Source organism: Coturnix japonica, chromosome 7 (assembly GCF_001577835.2).
Source record: "Coturnix japonica isolate 7356 chromosome 7, Coturnix japonica 2.1, whole genome shotgun sequence".
NCBI lineage: Eukaryota > Metazoa > Chordata > Aves > Galliformes > Phasianidae > Coturnix > Coturnix japonica.
This window is the reverse complement of record NC_029522.1, coordinates 5,464,253-5,483,502: the sequence shown is the minus strand read 5'-3', so window position 1 is coordinate 5,483,502 and position 19,250 is coordinate 5,464,253. Positions and strand designations below refer to the sequence as shown.

The 19,250-nt window shown below is 37.0% G+C and overlaps 1 long non-coding RNA gene across 9 annotated transcripts in view; it reads right to left on the bottom strand.

Moving 5' to 3' along the window:
• The window catches only part of LOC107316441, a 311,291-nt gene that overhangs the window by 212,668 nt on the left and 79,373 nt on the right, over positions 1–19,250 (bottom strand). The gene's annotated exons all lie outside the window — the stretch shown is intronic.

Here is a 19,250-nt window from a genome sequence, read left to right as displayed (position 1 = left end):
ATACTTCTTAACTTTGGGGAATTATACAGCATCACATAAGGACGTACATTTGCCATACAAGTTTTAATAACAAAAACATATCTATTGTAAAAATTAAAAAAAAAAATTTAAAAAAAAGCAAAGAAGCAAAGACAAAGATATTTATTGAAACAGCAACCAGCTCAAGCATTAAGGGATTTTTTTGGTAGCATGCAACACTGTATCCAGACACAATCTGACTTCTCACAGTCAAGTCCAACTAACATCAAAATAATACGTTTTGCTCTTGAGCAAACAGCTTCCTTCACCAGAGAGGGAGAGCAGTTAAAGATAACATCTTGATCAAGCTGGACATGTATCAGACACACAGTTATTCTTTGCTACATCCCTAAATATATTTTGACACACCTAATAAGTTTTTAATAACTTCATAAATAAGCATAAATAAGGCTATTCTCTATGTGCTCCACCTTCTGGGTACTCTAATAACTTTGCTAACATTAAAAATGGACAGAAAATGATTTATAATAACCTCTTCTGAACAACTTGGATCGCATCAGCTGAAAGAAGGAAGAAACCACAAAGAGATCTGGGGAAAAACAAGGTAGATTTGTTCCCAACAAAATTCCTTGTTAAAACTTGAGTTATGGCCACATAAGGCTTAGAGTCTAAACAGGCTAAACAGTTTAACTGTTCAACAGGGGGAAGACAGGGCCAACTGTTACAGAAGGCATGATGACATCTTATTTTAACCAACTGCTGAAACTCAGGAGGGTAGACAAGACAAATCCTCTTCACTTGCAGAGTGGAGATTGGCTAACTAATTTAACTATTAGTACACTCAGTATGGGCACAGATGCACAGATGTGGCTGCCACCAAAGAGGAGAAAAAGCTATTGGCAGGCAAAACTTGCTTCCCAACTTACTCAGATACCCTTTTGAATTTTTGCTAGAAACCAATCCTTATCCCCCAGTACTAGAACTTAACAGAATGCAAGGTATGTTTGTGAATTGACAACATACAGATCTTAATTCTATAAATCTGCAATAAAGACACAAACAACATAACAGTACATCTCAGAAGATAGCGTGGTTTACACGACTGAGATGCCTTTATTGTTCCAGTGCCTAAGTGCCTCAAAAAAAAAACCAAAACATTCTAGCCGTAACAATCTAAGTCATATCACATACAAGTTACCATGTTTATTATGCTAACACACTACACAATTAAATCATGATTTGTCCAGCTCTTAAACTCAAATTTACAAGCAACAAGTCTTTTGAAGTGGAAGAACACTTGGAATAACAAAGTATGACACATTTAAGTAGCAGGAATGATTAAGTATGGCCATTCTGCCTGTATGTGCTCCGACAGCGCTCTAAGTAGACTGAATGAAAATCTCTTCAAGCACATAGAAATATTTTTTAAATCGTTATTCAGTTTTGTTTTATTTTTTTCTATCTACTTCTGAAACTAAGTAACTGTTCACAGCCACAAGCACTAAATAGCTTAGAGCATCTGGATATCTAATAAAAAGCACCACGCACATTGATAGCTCTAATGCGAACTTAGACAGTGCAGAGCTATCTCTTCAGCTACCCTAGCAATGCCTACAAATACAGTCGAAAAATAGTAGGCAGATGCCAACTAGCAGAAACTCATGTTATTTTAAGCGTGCAGATTCCCCAGGGAGATTTTCCTTTAGAATGTCGTCTGGTCTGAATACAGAAAATATGAAATCCAGTTCAATGAACAGCACCTCTAAACATCCAGGGCTTGATTAGTTTAATTTTTGCTGTGCTTTGTTTCTCAACTTCCCAGCAAACTAATACTGCATTACCAACAGCCTCCTTACTATATCTTCTTTATGCATTTGGAATTCACACACAGAGACACACACGAGGCCTTTATACTGTCTCTTCTACAACTCATCCACACATATCTTATACAAAAAAAAACCCAAAACAAAGAAAAAACCCACAGCAAAAATAGATCCCGGTCCAGAACAAGATTATTTTTGCTGAAAAGTGGAAATGTACTTCATTATTTAAGCTAACATGTGAAATTTGAAAACCTTAAGCCCAGTCCCCTGTCTGCAAATAATGAGTCATTCAAGGAGGAAAGAAATCAAGGCACATATCCCACAAATCAATACTTTTCATTGATATTTCTTCATCTAAGAACTTCAGTGCTTCTTAATGAATTCTAACACATTTATCAGATGAGTTCTGATGTGCTTGTTTGTTGTTCCATGGCTGATGAGCCATCGAATTTAATATAAAATTCATCATTACTTCTAATTCCCTCTTCAGCATTCTGCTCCCACACAGCTTCCTGTGGATGTACACTTGGCCGCTAATTCCTTCTAAAAGAGACATTGTATCTTGCAGCAACTCACTCAAACACATACAGATACGTAACAAAGGCAAAAGTAAATGAAGATCTGCCATACTGCTCTGCAGTAAGACTTGATGAACTGCAGCGCATGTTCGCCTTATTTCAGTGCAGTCCCTGAGCTCAACACAATCTTTGTCAGTGGAGAAGTGTTCTGCAAATAGTAGCAGTTCTCCTGCTGTGCTCAGAATGACAAACAACTGCAACACCTACTTTTCTGGTATTGACGTGACCTTGCCGATGGTGAGCAAAGTTTAAGAGCCATAGTCACATAGACAGCCAGATGGGGAAAGGAAAACAGCTTCTCTGTTTCCTTATCCCAAAGTGAGAAAGCCAATACTTCACATAATCTCTCAAGGCACAGTTTGAAATACTATCCTCATCATTAAAGTAATAACTTACAGTCAAATTGGACCAAAAAATAACTTCACTTCTGCTGTTGCTATTTGTTAGTTGTTAACAAAGAAGTGAAAGCTTTTCCACTTCTAATACAGACCTGATGTAAGCTCAACCACCACATAAACACTGCCTGGCACTGTGACTGCATGGAAAATCAAGAAGAATTATTGGGCAGCAGTTTGACTTGTATTCCTTTGAACAGAGCTTTCAACAAGAGCCTCCTGTCTAGGTGATAAATAAAGTAGAAGCACCATGCACAGACATGTACAGACCACTCCTGTAAGCAGTAAGCTTTCTGTGTTTTGAGTTTGGTTTTTCCACTTTTGCATTTAAGATGAAATTTTCCATCTTTTCTAAAGGACTCCCACATTTAATTTACCTTCAATGAGCAGGTGGTTTTCAGCTGCCAGCTTCATCATTTTTATTATTATATCTCACTAATTCCACAGCAGAGATGTGCAAGACCAACAGTTCGTTTTGCTCTGCTGTCAAAGGCCCTGGTGGTGCTACTCAGGGTACAAATTTCTAACACAAGGGGAATATGCTGACTGGTGCACTATCTGAGCCAAAAAGCAATTACTAATACCAGATCCAGTCTCATCTACTCACAATAAAGCCAAGCTTGCCATCCTAAACAAATCAAGAAGCCCCTTGAGATTAACAAATAAATGGTAAATCCTTAAACATCATTATTTCTAAGAAGTAATGATAGAAACAGGTAGAAGTGTGAATTATCTGCAGTCTAAATCCAACCTTAAGGTATATTATGTCACAGTAATTGCAAAATGTTGTTTATTTCTTACTCCATTTCAACAGTTATTCTGTGGACTGATTAGGAACTAAAAAAACAATCATTTGCAATGCATCAATAATTATCATACATGAGAGGTCAGAGGCAAAAAGCAGACTTTTCCCTACTCATTGTGTCTATTTATGTTTCCAAAGTTTAAGGCATTTTTCTCATTCTTAAGGCAAGGGGGAAGAAGTTTACAACCATCATCAGTTCACTACTGTGGCAAGGTTGTTCATTCTTGCCTTTAAATATAAATATATTTCACGGTAATGGAAAATAGAATTTTTCATTCAGTGGAATTTCATATTTTTCTGACTACAGTAGTTACTTCCATACATACCTAACACATGCCTACATGTATAAACGCACTATGCTCCTCAGTCCTCCAAGAAACACTAAGATGCAATGCTTCCTCTTTTGTGTAACAACTGTTCTGGTAAGGCCAACATGGGGAATACCACATAATAGTTTGCATACAAGTTTCAGCTCTCACTGGAGGATTCATTCTGAAAGCGTCCATGTGAGTAAACGGTCACTAAAATGATTTTTACAAGAGTTCTGTGTTTATTACCCACTGAGCAGAGATACCAGAACATGCAGAGTCCGGAACATTAAGGCAGTAAACTGTAAACTTAAAAGAAACCACAGATGTAAATAAACCTGCAGCTGGGCCTAAGTCATTCTGAGCTTACTCTGCTTACTCACAGAGCTTGGGAAATTCAAACAGGATCAATTCCTTTTTTATTTTTTTATTTTTTTTTAAATCTAAGAGCTCTGAATGATCAGCTTTGACCATCAAACCCACCCTAACCAAACGGAACTCCAATAGACAGGATCAACACTAATTAAATCCAATGTTTGCTCAAAACACATTACAAAAGAGAGAAATAAGAAAGGAGTTTACTTTTTAAACAGCAAGTTTCAAGGAGAACTTCTCAGTGTGTGAATATAGTCAAGGAAGAAGCAAAGGCAACAGAATCAGATTCTTCTCAGTGTTGCACAGTGAAAGGACAAGAGGCAAATTCACAACCTTAAACACAGGACATTGCATTTAAGAATAAAGGAGAGAGTATCTTATTTCTCATACTTATATAAGTAAGCTGTAACAGTACTTAAACACTGGAATTGGTTGCACAGAGGTCTTTGAGACTCCAGCTTTAGTGATGTTCAAAATCAGACTCAGTGCAACAGCTTAACTACCTTCTTCAGCAGACACCTCTGCAAACATTAGCTACAACTAGATGTAACAGAATTATCACTAACAAGCTCAAAGGTTCTGACTTTCTACATACAGAGGTCACTCTCGAATTAATATCCCCTATTCACTTGCGTTGAAATGTGACAGTGCCATTGCAATATTTCAGATGAACAATCAAAAGGGGAAAAAAAGAAAATCTCATCCCTGGCCCACAGCGCCAGGTAACTAAATGCTGCAGAAAGTAAATTCACTCTAGCAGAAAATAAATCCACTACAACTGTTCATACAATTTCACATCTGGCAATTGTCTTTCTTCTCCTAACACCACTTTTAAGTGCTAGATTCAAATACCACCTAAGTCAAAGTTAATTCTGGTCATATCAATAGATTTGGAATGGAAGCGTATCAGACTCATATAATTACTCTGCATTCAACTAAAGAGCTTAGGAAATTTAATTCTTTTCTTCTGAAGTCAATGGGAAAACATGCAATAGTGGTGACAGTTTGTGTTTTTTCCTCCAATTCACTCTGAGTTTCTGTAGTCCAACAGAAAATCCTTAACAAAAGCAATAGATGCGTTCACTGAAACCCCAGAAGAAATAAAAACAAGGCAGTGAGCCATCTCCGAACTTAGTTCAGCTACACAACACAGAGAGAGTTAAAGCATTATGGAAAAAAAAAAAAACCAAACACAAACAAGCCAATCCCAGAGGATAACATGCAGGGAAAGGAAAATAATAAAGCACTGCCAACCTTATATTTTTCCTGAGAGAAGCCCACAAAGTAAATGAGAAATACTTGGTGAAAGCTGTCAGTCTACACAGCCAGATTTTGACACAACATCCAGACCTCAGATTTTTATAAGCTTCCACATGATTTCCAGCTATTTACTAGTTTTAATCACTTAAGATCCAATGACATTATACCAAAGCACAATGGATCTTCAAGTCTCTCTGAACAGTTTAAAAACTAGACATAAAATTTTCTGTTACTGGTTACAAAACAATTGTGAGTTGCATGTCTTCCAGATAACATACCTATTGCTTTACATTAATCATACACTAAATCTCATTTTTCAAGGATTGCTCTTTTACAACAAGCCCTTCAATAACTGTATATCAAGAACATCTACCTCAAAGGACCCTCAAACTAAGGCAAGGGGATGGAAACACACACCAATCTTGTGAGAAAACTCAGCAAACAATTGGGTAACAAGTAGGAAGGTGACATGGGTACAAAAACCAAAAGGTACTTACGGAAAACAGTTGAATTTTTTTGTTTTGTTTGCTTTTAACATAGGAATTACGTAATTGTAATCTTGTTATATGATTTCTTTTCCCCTTTGCTTCCTTTTCCTTATGTTTAAGTCTTACTCATCAATCCATGAAATGCACAGGCTGTCTCTACCAAATCAAACTTGATTGATGGAAAGGAGAAATACAATCTGCTGCTAAAAGAGGGAATAAGCTTGCTTGACCATTTCAAAAAAGTAAAAGGGCATTTAAAAGAAGTAAAGAGTTACAGCTGTAGTGGATCTAATTAAGGAGCAGATGTTAAAAAGAAGCATTTTAAGAGGAAATCTAAGGTTGTGATCAGGAATACCAATTTATTAGAATGCCTTGTGCTTTTTAATAAGCTAGTAATTAAAACAGTAGAGTCATTTATATGAAATAAAATGGCATTGCGTAAAATAAACCTGACTTCGCAGGTTACATACTAATAAATAAATAAATCCAGAAGAAGAGAATTCCAATAGCAGGCAAGAGAGTACATCTAAATAATGTATTTTACGGTCAATTAAGGTTATGGTCAAGTCCATGATATTTTCCATGAGCTTTTGCAATTGCTTTAATAGGTTTCAATCAACAATCAATACAGTGCTTTCAGAAAATGGCAGAGGATTAAGATAGACACTGGGTCATACTGACCTTCAGTCAGATAAAAGTTTGGTCTAAATAAGTTCAAGAGATTTCTTTCTTTAATCACTCTGGGATAGTTTAATTTCCTTTCCTAAGCACAAGGAATTTCAACGTAACACAAGCATCCTTAGATCATTAAAGGGCTTAAAACACATTCAAGTCAAGTGGATGACTCAGGTACCAAGCACTGCATCAGATCAACACAAACTCAAACACATAACACACCAGCTAAGGCATAAATTTCTAATTAATCAGATGCTTATTATATATATGTGATTCACTACATTGTCTCACCTTTTCTTCACCACGTTAACATATAATCTGCAGCACAGAAATATCTTCTGTAAGCCAAGATTCACTAACAGTTCAACAGCAAACATAAAACTGTAAGACTAATAGCTGTGATTAACCAGTCCATCCTCCCCCCTTTAAACATGAAATCAAAGCGAATCAGATAAAACCTCAGCTTTCCTGTGAACACAGAGCACCGATCAACACTGACTTAGCTTTGACTGATCCCTCAAAAGCATTATCAAAGACCAGACTGAGTACAACGTAACTGCCACAAAGTCCTTTCTGGAGGTTTAGGGAGGTGTTTGGATCTTTCCTTTAAAGCTGTTTGCTGTTACCCATCCCCTAGCACTTCAGAGATCAAATTAAGAGAACAATACTGTTTCTTTAAATTAATACAGTGATACAATCACACTATAATCGGTTACTTCTGCATACTCAAAATTCAGCATTGTTTTTCACAACAATAGTGATTCTTTGCAACCTCGTACTTACAGAGTATAGTTCAGTTCGTTACAACTTCTAACACTTTTTTATGACAGATTTGATTTCCTTCTCCTACATGACTATATTAAACACTTTGCAGATCATCTAGAAATACACACAGGCTTGGCTTCAATAAGCAGAACTTCTGAGGCTTAATTATACTTTTTTCCAGCATGTCCTAATACGTTGTAGCATAAAGGAAATCTTTACATTTAAAAAATTACAGTTTACATTTTTATTCTGAATAGATTCTGTTCAGTAATCGTTCAGTAATTTCTATTCTGTTGCTTTGGAGAGGAAATGAGCCACACTAAATATCTATACATGTCCAATACAGATGCTTCCAGATACTCATAATAATCAAACAGAATTTGGTGCACTCCACATTGGCAAAGTGCTTTATCCTCTAAATATTACTGTGCAGAGCAGAAACAACTCTACTATTATTTGATACATAACAGTGATAGTTTACCTCATCAAATTTAGCACTGCTGAAAGGACCAACTATTATAAATGCAGGCAAACATATGTCTTACTTGGTTTGGTACTGATGGTATTTCTTAGTTATTCATTACTTACCACCTATATTTTTGTCTAATTTTTCATAACAGTGCCTGTTGACAGCTATTGCACCTATTCCATATTGCCCTCACTATTAACATGTACAAGAATATTCTCAAAGACTTCCACCAGATCGGCTGCAAAGCATGATTCACATCTACATCACTGAAATTTATAGATTAATATGTGGTGCCTAACTATGTCAAAGGCCCTGCACAAGTACAATATCAATTGGCCTACCATCGTCCACCACTGCCATCACTCCATCATAGAAGGCAACCATACTGGTGAGACAAAATCTGCTGTCTGTGAAGCCCTTCTGGCTGTCTCTGATCACCTGCTTATTCCTCACATGCCTTAACATCCCTTTTCAGAAGGATCCACTGCATGATCTTCCCAGGCACACGGTCAGGCTCACCAACCTGTAATTCCCCAGACCTTCCTTCACACATCCCTTGAAAATGGGAGTGATGTTTCCCTTTTCTAAGCACCAGGGACTTCACCTGACAGCCATGACTCTTCAAATAGGATCGAGAGCAGCTTAGCAACTACATAAGCCAGTTCCTTTGGTACCCTGCGACATGTACCATCTGGTCCCATAGGCTTGTACGCATTCAGTCTCATGAGGCTGTGTCAAATCTGCTCTGCTCTTCCAGTGGGGACAGTTTGCTCTCCCAGCCCCAGCTTAGGGGTACAGGGACATAAGCAGCACAGGAAGCCTGACTGCTGATGATAACTAACGCAAAAAAACTCATTGAGTACATCAGCCTTCTCTATGTCTGCTGAAGCCTGTTCTCTCTTCACATTTATCAGATGGAGCACACACTCCTTAGCCTGTCTCTTCTGCCCAACATAACTCAAGCATCCCATTATTTTTCACACTCCTGTGGAAAAGTCCACATCCCCTTGATGCCTTCCTCTGTTTAAGTGCGAAGGTCTACATGCCTTGTTCCTACATTTAGTTTAACTTGCTGGATCAAAATCATTTGTGCATTTCTCTTTAACACCCAAGCATTATAATTTAGCTTGCAGCAACTGCTCCTTTTCTTCCCCACCCCCACACATTTGTGTGTGTGTGTGTGTGTGTGTATATATATATTTATTTTTTTTTCTTAAAGCCCTTCCTTTATGTTCAGTAATGTGTGTTGCTCCAGGAACAAATATTAAGTGAAAAACCTGTGCATACATATCAAACATGAGTGGCAGTTTACATGTAATGCATTTCCAAACTCCACATCTCTTCAAAATAAAAACAGGAAATACAGCAAAAGTATAGCAGTCAATTGCTTCGGCAAGTTATCAAGTATATGTGGAAGCAAAATCAAATCATATAACTTACCGCATCTTAATTACTAGCAATGCTCCTCCTTGCATACAAGGAGCTAAATATTCATTAATTCAGAGCTATTAAAAAAAATGAAATGAAATTCTGTGATGCCTGAGTTTGAAATTAGGTATGTCAGAGTTCACTAAGAGTTGTGTGAATTAAATTCTTAACATTTTCTATCAGGAACATTCCAGGAGCACTTAGTGACAAAATATTTACTATAGAAGTATGCAGCTCAGGAAGCTGAGGAAGAGATCGAAACAAATATTTGTTCTAGACACATGGGAGGACAGCAGCCTTTATCATTATGCATTCTGTGCAGTGGTGTGTTCAATACAAACGACAGGAACTCAACTCGCTATTGACAGTGTGCTCAGGGGTACTACTGTGCATCATGAGAACAACAGCAATGTGGATCTGAGCCCACATAAAAAAATCTGAAATACATCATCTGCCATTCAATATTCTTTGAGCCTACTTTAAACCAACAGGACTCTGGATCCTGCTTACATCAACTCCCTATTACCCACCTCCCTTCCAGTTGTGAAGTACAACCATTTTCTCTTTCTCAAATTATCACTAAATGCCAATACAGTCCATAAATAATCCAGGTGGATTCTTGAACCAGGTATTATCCAACCTTCAACAAGCAGACACTATTGAACAACAAGCCTTCAGAGGCTTAACAAACAACAACTCATCAATTGTACTAAAAGAGACATGAACAAGAAGACAGTGTTAGTTTTCCTAACATTAACTTACATAAAGAAATTTAACGTTCAAGTCAATATCATTTTTCCTCAACAATTAACAATTTCACAATAGACCTTCACATTATTGCCATTTTACGGTCTAAATTTGAGTACTTCTGTTTACATGAGCAGGTATCATTATGTGCAAATATTAAAATTGAGTACTGTCAACATCTCACCTGCCTGAGAACTACTATTACCCACATTACCAAGCCAAATATACAGTATTGTTTAAAACTTGAGCCTCAAATTTAGTTTTGAAAATTGCTCCTAGAAATATGTTGGAACTACTTAAGTAACCAAATAACACCCATGAGAAAAATCAGCAAATCCCTTCTCAAGGAAACATCAGGGAACAAACAGTGAAAATGTAAGTAACACACTGTTAAAGAGGATCTCCAGGATAAAACATTACAAGTGTGCATGGCTTTCAAAAGAATATTTATAATTTTTGAATAAAAATCCCTCCTTTTGGGGAACTTTTATAACAATTTAAGTACACTGGCAAATTATTTACTAATACATTAAGTTTTCACTGCTTTATTTTGTTTTTGCTTGAGTACTATTCCAGTATTTGTTTACTTCAGACAGCTGCAACACAGCACAGCTTTTTGCTAAGCAGTCACTGCTGGAAAGTGGGAAGGGACAGGAATACGTGGCACTGAGACACAAAGAGGAAACTCTGAAGGTCTGGGAGCTGTCACCTATTGCAGAAGTGATCTGGGATGTGGGCCCATAAACAAGTGCTGGGAGGAAAAGTGGCGATAAACACCACCACAAGGTACATAAAAAAATGCAGCAAGGATTATTTCTGCTTCCTTAAAAATACCATTTATATTTTTCTACCATCTTTCATTTCCATGGACATTTTCATGCCTTCAGGCTCTAAACCTTAAACTCTTGCTGTTTTTACAGCTTATTCGCCCTGGTATTTTCCTGGAATTAAATCTCCTACACATTTTTAAGTTGATAACATGGAATCATTTTTTGGTACATTACACCTGGTTGAGTATTTACTGGATCAGATCCTTTTATAGTCTAGAAATAAATGCTATGTGCACGTATGTGTTGACTCTTTGCCACACCTTACAAATATTAGAAAGATAAATGAAGTCCTACTTTTTTCTTTCAACTCAGACTTTTGTAAAGAGCAACAAAGCTGAAACTTGCATTCAATTTGAGACAGCATGGACTTCATGCAGTTCACTTCAAGCTTCATCGAAGTTCTTTAGAATTCAATTCATCATTTATTTGTTTAAAACACAAATTTAAAAGTTACTATAAAGTTATAAAGCCTGAAATAATTTACTGGGTTATTCTTCTGGATTTTGCTTAGAAAAGAACCATACTGGAATTACATCCACAACTACTGAGTAACTTAGAGTAATTTCCTTTAGATAAATTCCCATTTTACAGTAGCTTAAAAGCCAGTAAGGTAAGCCAAGTCCTTGCAGAAATGTATTTTAAAATTCAATAAACAACATGAAGTGTAAATTAAGATGCATTAAACATCTTAGACTATTACACTGATGACTCAGTGATGAAAACCTGCTTATCTATTAACCACAGCCTATAACAACTAAATAAACTACTGACAACAACAGATCAACTCCTTGAAGTTACCAACAGGTGAAAAGGCTGAATAGGTGACGGATGTTATCCATACACAAACCTGCTGCATCCTGAAGAATGAAAAATGATCCAGAGTGTGCTCTTCAGGGATGTTTGCTACTATTCTTACTTCTCCATATCTAAGACTACTTCACTTGAGCCTGATTGGGTTCAACTTCTTAGGCCCAGAACCTATGAAGCCAAATAATACAAAGGCTGTTCCAAAAGCAACAACTCATATTTTATGGTATCAGACCATGGCATTAGAGGGGCATGTTGGTGGTATGGCAGCAGAAACCGAACCCTGCCAATACTCCATTACATTTTATTGCCATGTAATAGACGGCAGCAAAGGGACAACCTGACCAAACAGCATCTGGCATAGAAGAGCAGATGAAGCAAAGGTGTGTCACTGAATTTCTCCATGCAGAAAAAAATGGCAGTCACTGACAATCAGTGACATTTGCTGAATGTTAATGGAGAACAAGCAGTGGATGTGAGCACAGCAAGGCAGTGAGTGGTGCACTGATGTAGTGGTGGCAGCAGCTGTGTTTCACCTCTGCTGGTGCAGATTTTTGTAAGCACTGTGCACAAGCTCATGTTCATCACTGCTGACAATGCACAGCTTATGGTGGTGGCTACAGTGAAGAAGGGCATTTTGTTACTGAGATTCTGCTCTATCCAATAGTGTTATTGTGCCTTTTGCACCTGTTATAATTACCATAGAAATAAACAGGAGGTATTAATGGCAAAGCAACCTACTTAAGTCTTCTCTCTCTCACTTCTATTTATTTCAGTATTATCACGTTGCTCAATACCTATGCAGTGCAAAACACTTTTTTCATAGGCAACTCTAAGTCTAAAATGTATTACTCAAAATACTCTCTGACATGACCAGTATGAAGGAACACCTGATCTGGCCTGGATAATCACACATTCAAAATCCACTGAAACTCCATGAAAGGGATATTAAAACCGGCTGCACCAGACACAAGGTAGAAATCAGAGATCCACATTCAGTTCAGTAAAGCTGCCCAAAAATATCCAAAATTACAGACACATGGTACTTCAATCTAAACAAACAACTGTACCCAAAAAGAGTCTCATATGCACATTACAACCAAACTGGCCACTCTTCTGTTCCTTAATGTTATTCTCACTTGGGAGAATGCTCTCAAGTCATCTAGGAGGCTTCTAGATCTTCTTAAGACTACTTTTATACATTTCTAAGTACATTTATTTGTTCTAGCCACAAAAAGAGTTGTACTCAACGACTGGAATAAGTTGGAAAGTCCTAGTAAGGTTGTAAAGTCTCCCTATGAGAAGGTGCTCAAAACCCTACCAGACAGGTGAGCAGCATGTTTCATCAGAGCCTACCTGAGCCAGAAAGGTGGAACAGAATATCCCTAAATGTCCCTTGCAGCCTCACTGATTCTCTGACAAGTTCTGTCCTTAACAGGACAAGAGACAAGACTGTGTTATGAGAAAAAACTTATGTCATCTATCCACGAGCAAATATGAACTTGCACTCCAAAACTAGTGGGACAGTTTACCGTAAACTGCATTTAATTCACCATCAGTCTAACAAAGGAGCACCTTGTCTAAAATCTTTTAAACGTAAACAGTAGGAATTATCCCAATTATCTAGTTAAAGCCTCAGTAGTCAAACAGCATTGAGTGCAAGCTTAAATTTCGCAAACATGTTTTTACAGAAGCTAAATGACAACTATTAACACATCTAAAAGCTAACCTTTATGTTATAGATCTTTCAAAAAGAAACTCATTTATATTACTTAAAAATATTAGTTCTCCTGTTAATCACAAAAATGGTAGACAACAGATATAATTACATTGTAGTCTTAACGATAAGCTGTTTTCATGTCACCTGCAGATCAGTTAAGTAATTCTTCAGTCTAGGAGGGATCCTAAGAAACCATATAATACTACTCTACTCATTTCTAGATGGTAAATAAGTAGTTTCTAGTTATCATTCACAGAATTTACTGCAGAAAAACTGGATTCACAAGAAGCTTGGAAATATGATGCTTAAAAAATTAAAATAAAAATAATACAGAAAATAAACAAGGTTTCCTTCTGACATACAGAGCCTTTGTTCAAACCTGCAATGGAGAGAACACAGAGCTGCAAACAAATTTCACAGCACTGTTGTTTTTTGGCACCATACAGACGCACATATACAACATACAGAATGCTTGACAGCACTACACATCCAGTACAACACCATACCACCCCTAGTCATTTAAAAGCATTCGTTAAATGGCTATTTTCTGGCAATCATAGAGCCCTTCCTAGTAAATAGAGAGAAGACTTCTAGTCATGAAACTGTTTTCCCAATAGTTCAAGAATCAATTGTTATTAAGGTGTTTTTGTTTGGTTGGTTTTTTTTTTTGTTACATTCATCCAAAAAGAAAAAAGGAAAAGAAGAAATCACATGGAGAGCACAAAATCCACCAGCTCAGTAGATTAAAATACAGAGCTCAGTGTGAGAGCCCATGTACATACATACTGAATCCTCCCAGAGCACATCCCATCTCCTCCGAAAGCCTTGAGATACGAGTTGGTGAAAGGAATAATGCACCAAATATTACTTTAATGTTTTTCATGCACTTTTTTTTTTCTGCTTTTATATATGCACACTCATTTCCATTTCATTTCCATTACTGCTATAAAATACACTCCTTACACTGCATACCCAGTGAGGTACCAAGTTTGAAAAATAGCAGAAATAAACAAGGAATGGATTTATTTGAGCTTATGCAAATCCTAATAGTTTCTCCAGCTTTGAAAACAGGGAGCGGAGAAGTTAGTTTTTACTCCTTATAGAACATTGTCTGTCTACAAATTGCCATAGTAATCATGGAGCCATATAAACATCAGATTTTAGATGCTTGTTGTAGAAATCTATTTTGTGTAATATTACTTGAAATCTCCAAATACCTCATTTCTACCCCAAAATAAAACTTGCCAAAGTAATCGTATAAACATGCTGCAGCCAAACTATTTCAGAACTACAGTGTATATGGCTTCATTCTCCCTCACATGAAAAAGCAAATATGAGAAGCAACATCATCTAATATTACCAACAAAATTGATAGGTTCAAAATCATTAAAAGTAAAATGCAGCCTCACAGCCGTAGCTTCGGAAGGCTGAAGTCTCTCTAGAGACAAGAGCACCACCTAGAGACCAACCAAGGCATCCTCCCGTCGTTTTTGCCCCACGAACTACCCTACCGTTTCCACATCAAAACCTAAAATAGTTAAGCTGTTACAAACTGATGCATCGCAGCAGTGCAGGAGTTTTACTGAACTTATATCAGCTAACAGTCCGGCCGCATTACCATAACAAAACAGCTCTAATATCCCAGTAGAAAAGATTTACTGCATTATTATTACTAAATTATCAGTTTCTATTCCTGTCAATAAAAGACAAAGGAAGATCAAACTCACGTTGACTACAAAACACTCCTTCAAAGCCTCAGCGGTCACTAGGCAACCAGCTAGCCATCAAAACTAAGGAAACTGGCTGCCATCCCAAATAATTTAGTAGTACTATCCAACACTATGGAGGACATCCTGCTGCTCTGAAGCTGTGCTGAAGGACATCAGCAGGTTTTATTTTCACACAACTCTACAATCAAAATTCCATGGTTTAACAGCAAAATATATTAATAAATAAAAAACCTTCAGGACCAGGATTGTCTTGTGCTTATAAGCATCTCAAAATACTTTTGCAAACATACAACTGTTAAATCTTGGTCACTGCCATTTATTTATTGTTCATACTGTATTGTCTTACATAGCCCTGAAGAATTCCAAGTAGCAGACTGTGACCCTGCTGAGTGAGAACTGCAGAAAAGCAAAATAAAAGGGGTGATGTTGCCTTGAATACATGTCATAACCCACAGCCATATGCATAAGACTGCAAGCACTTGAACCATATTGCTAGAGGATTACAAATGAAAAAACTCTCCTGGCCACATAGATCATGTTAGAATACCAAGTCAAAGCCCAATTGTTGCCAACTCCTTGCCTGTAATTTTTGAATAAGACACAGAAGGTAACTTTGCAGCATTTTTTACAACTTTTGAGTAAGTAATTTAATTTACTGCTCAGTTTGTAAAAGCGATATGACTTACCAATTATGCAAAGACTTCTAACAACATTGCAGACTCGTGGCTTATACTCAAAGCTACTCAAGCTGAGAAACTGGAATTTGAATAGTGGACGATGTGGACAAAATTAACAAGTTTGAGAAGCCATCCCTGCTGCAGCAATCCAGATAGAAATGGGCAGCAAGGCATCAATTTGTCAGAGGCAGAAACACGGATTTATAAAATGACGGGGTCCTGACACAGTATCAATTATGTGGACTGACAGGTTAGTGCATATCATAGAGATATCACACAGAAAGAATATGAAATACCTACAGACAGCCCGAAGGTGAGACACTAGTGAAGTTCCCGTCAGTGAGGTCTATATTGAATATAGTAGCAAACTTCCTCTCAGCTTGAAAGTAGCTGTTGTGTTGCTTCTACGATCTGTGGGATCATTCAGGAATTCACAGCTTTGATGTAATACCGCATTAGACTCTCAACTGAATTGAAACAAACTCCTTATTAAACAGCTAGTTAACTTTTTACTCTTTGTCAATGACAAAACTACTATTGAAGTACTAAAAATGCACTGGCTGTGAGAAGCCACTGGAGAATACATGAAGTTTATAAATCTGATTAAGGGATCACCTATTTTCTGGATTCTTTTCATATGAACTAGCAATGAGCATATGATAAAGTTACACAATCAATACTCAAAACATGAAAAATAACAATTTAACTAAGAGCATGAGTGCCTACCAGGAAACTCAAGACTGAAAAGTAGTGCCAGAAACTATTAGTATTATTAGGGCCTCCTTCAACTAAAAACGAATGATTGAAAAAGAAATGCCATTCTTTCGTAAGGCAGACAAATCCAATGACTAAAATTATTATTAGAGGCACAAAAAACCTCACACTCAAACCATACTAAATTAAATTTCCCAACAAAAAACCCCTTTTACACTGGGAATTGTCCTTACCTACTGGTACAAAATCCCATGTTTCTACTCTCAACAGGAGGAACAGCTCTGTTTTTCCCTAAGCCAGACTCACCCTGAGGATACCTATTAGATTTTTCTGTTGATGGATTTTCCTCACTTACTTAATCCACCAAGGACTAGTAGGGTAGTTGCAGGAAGTACATTTGCCAGATTTCAAGTTGCAATTATCACAACCATGACCGTTCGCTTTTACCAGCCAAGGCTCCAAACAAAAAATATACTGACTCTGTAGTACAGTACAGCAGCTTCCTGACAAACACTTTAAGACAAGCATGCACTTATTTTGATGACAAATTCACATAAGATGATGGAATTTAGTTTTTAATACAACACCACCACCTTTCTTCTGACATAGCAGGAAAAAAATTGCTAGCAATTTAGTACTTCAGAAACAGCACAAATACTGTCTCAGAATCAATGGATACCATTTCCAGCTAACTATGAGTTTTCCTTTATCACTTGTCCCACTATTAAGAAACTATATTTTAAAAGACTAGATTTAAACCTGGCTTTTAGGTAATCATACTTCACATGAATACTTCCTCTATTCTCTCCAAACTCTCATCGAAATAATCCAGAAACTATCAAACATCTTCAGCTGCAAATCAGTGTTTTGTTCTCAGCATTTCTGAGTTACGTTTGCAAAGCAGGTGCATCTCTGAAAAATAATGAAGTTAAAACAGGATAACCCTGTTCACATTGTTCCCCAACAGAAAGACCCTCTCAAGCAGCACTTCCTCTAGAAGTCAATCAAAAGCTGTTGTAATCTGTTCAAACTACCAGGTTGTGCTTTGTTTTGAGCATTTCGGTCAAGATACTTCAGAGCTTTAGGTCCTATCCTGTATACTTGGTTATTACATGGGCATTTATGCGACTACACTTCAACAATTGCACTCAGAGCTTTTTGCATGGAGAAAGTAGTTTATATGTACTTAAAAGCAAGGAAAGGTAGTGACTACACAACAGTTTAACTAAACTAAAACTATTTGACCACTCAGCTAAGCTCCTGTCAGGGAATTTAATTGTTTGATATGGAGTATGTTCACAGTCCCTTTGACATTAGGCCATTTGAATCCTTTCATTTGGTATGGACGATGCTAACACCTGACTATGACTGTTTTCACTGTGACAAATACACCTCTGCTTGTCCAGACCCAATTCCTCAGTTTCATACCTTCATCACTCTTTCTCAGAGTTCACATGAAAATGCAGCATTACAATAGCCTCTACTCTTATGAAGAGAAACACAGAAAATAGGAAGACTCCTATTTTGTGATAACACTAATAAAACCACTTAAGTATTTCTGAAAGCTTTATGCTTTCCCCACATCGCAACGTTATTCACATCTGTCAAGTACTCTCCTTATTCAAAGTGCCTTTCACTAGGTTTCCTTGCAAAGAGAGCATTATTCGAGTTGTTAGCAAAATACAACCTTGTTTAGCATTTGAAATTAACTTTCTTGCAAAGCATTTCCAGACAAACAACTCAAGGACATCTCAAGCTTCAGAAAAACAAGTTCTAAGAATTAACAGCACACTGAACTACCTTAAAAAAAACCACCCAACCAAAAAATCAAATAAAAAATTCTCCTGTTTTGTTTCTAGTTGGACATAATTTATCTTTAATTGTACCATAACCACCGAAGCAATGGAAACATATAAAAATACATACCCAAATCAATTCATTGACCTTTAGATAAAGCTGTCCTCGCTCAGCATTGTGATAAACCTTTCGGCAACATGAAATGCCTTCTACAGGGTGAGCCTCAGCAGTAAGTGAAGGCACTGGCGGAGTAGCTCTATTGTGAGGACAATCTCATACACATTTTGATCAGCTAAAACTCTCTTCAAATTAAGAGAACTTCATTTCTGTTTGCTTAGACTAGAGAGAAAGAAAACCCATCTACAGTATTTCTTGAAGTGTGCAAACAATTATTGTGAAATGTGTTCAACACTCGAGGAAAAGAAGCTGATCAAATAGAATCCTGGTAGATTTTCAAGTGAGATGCTCTCATTGGGTAGGGTTGGTTTTACCTTGTTTATTTAGTTTTGTGGAATTACATTTAAGAGCTTCTTTTGAAAGCTGTTTACACTTAGACAGCATCAAACTGCTGACTACATGCACTATTTTGCCCCACTTAACCTAGGAATTAAATTTTAACTTATCTTTTGAGGCTTATGTCTAATAAGTTTAACAAATCAACAGTAAAATGGGGTCACGCTCTAAAAGTAACAGAAAGTACATGTTTTGATCATGGCTGACACCTGAATGCCTTTCATATTAACCTGCTGACATGAAGAGCATTTGCAAACTACAAATCAGGTAGTGGGATTTCTGAGCTTTAAAAAAAAGAATAGTTACAGAATAAATGCTTATCTAAGCAGAACATCATCTTCCTAACACCTTTAGGAAGGATACAAAG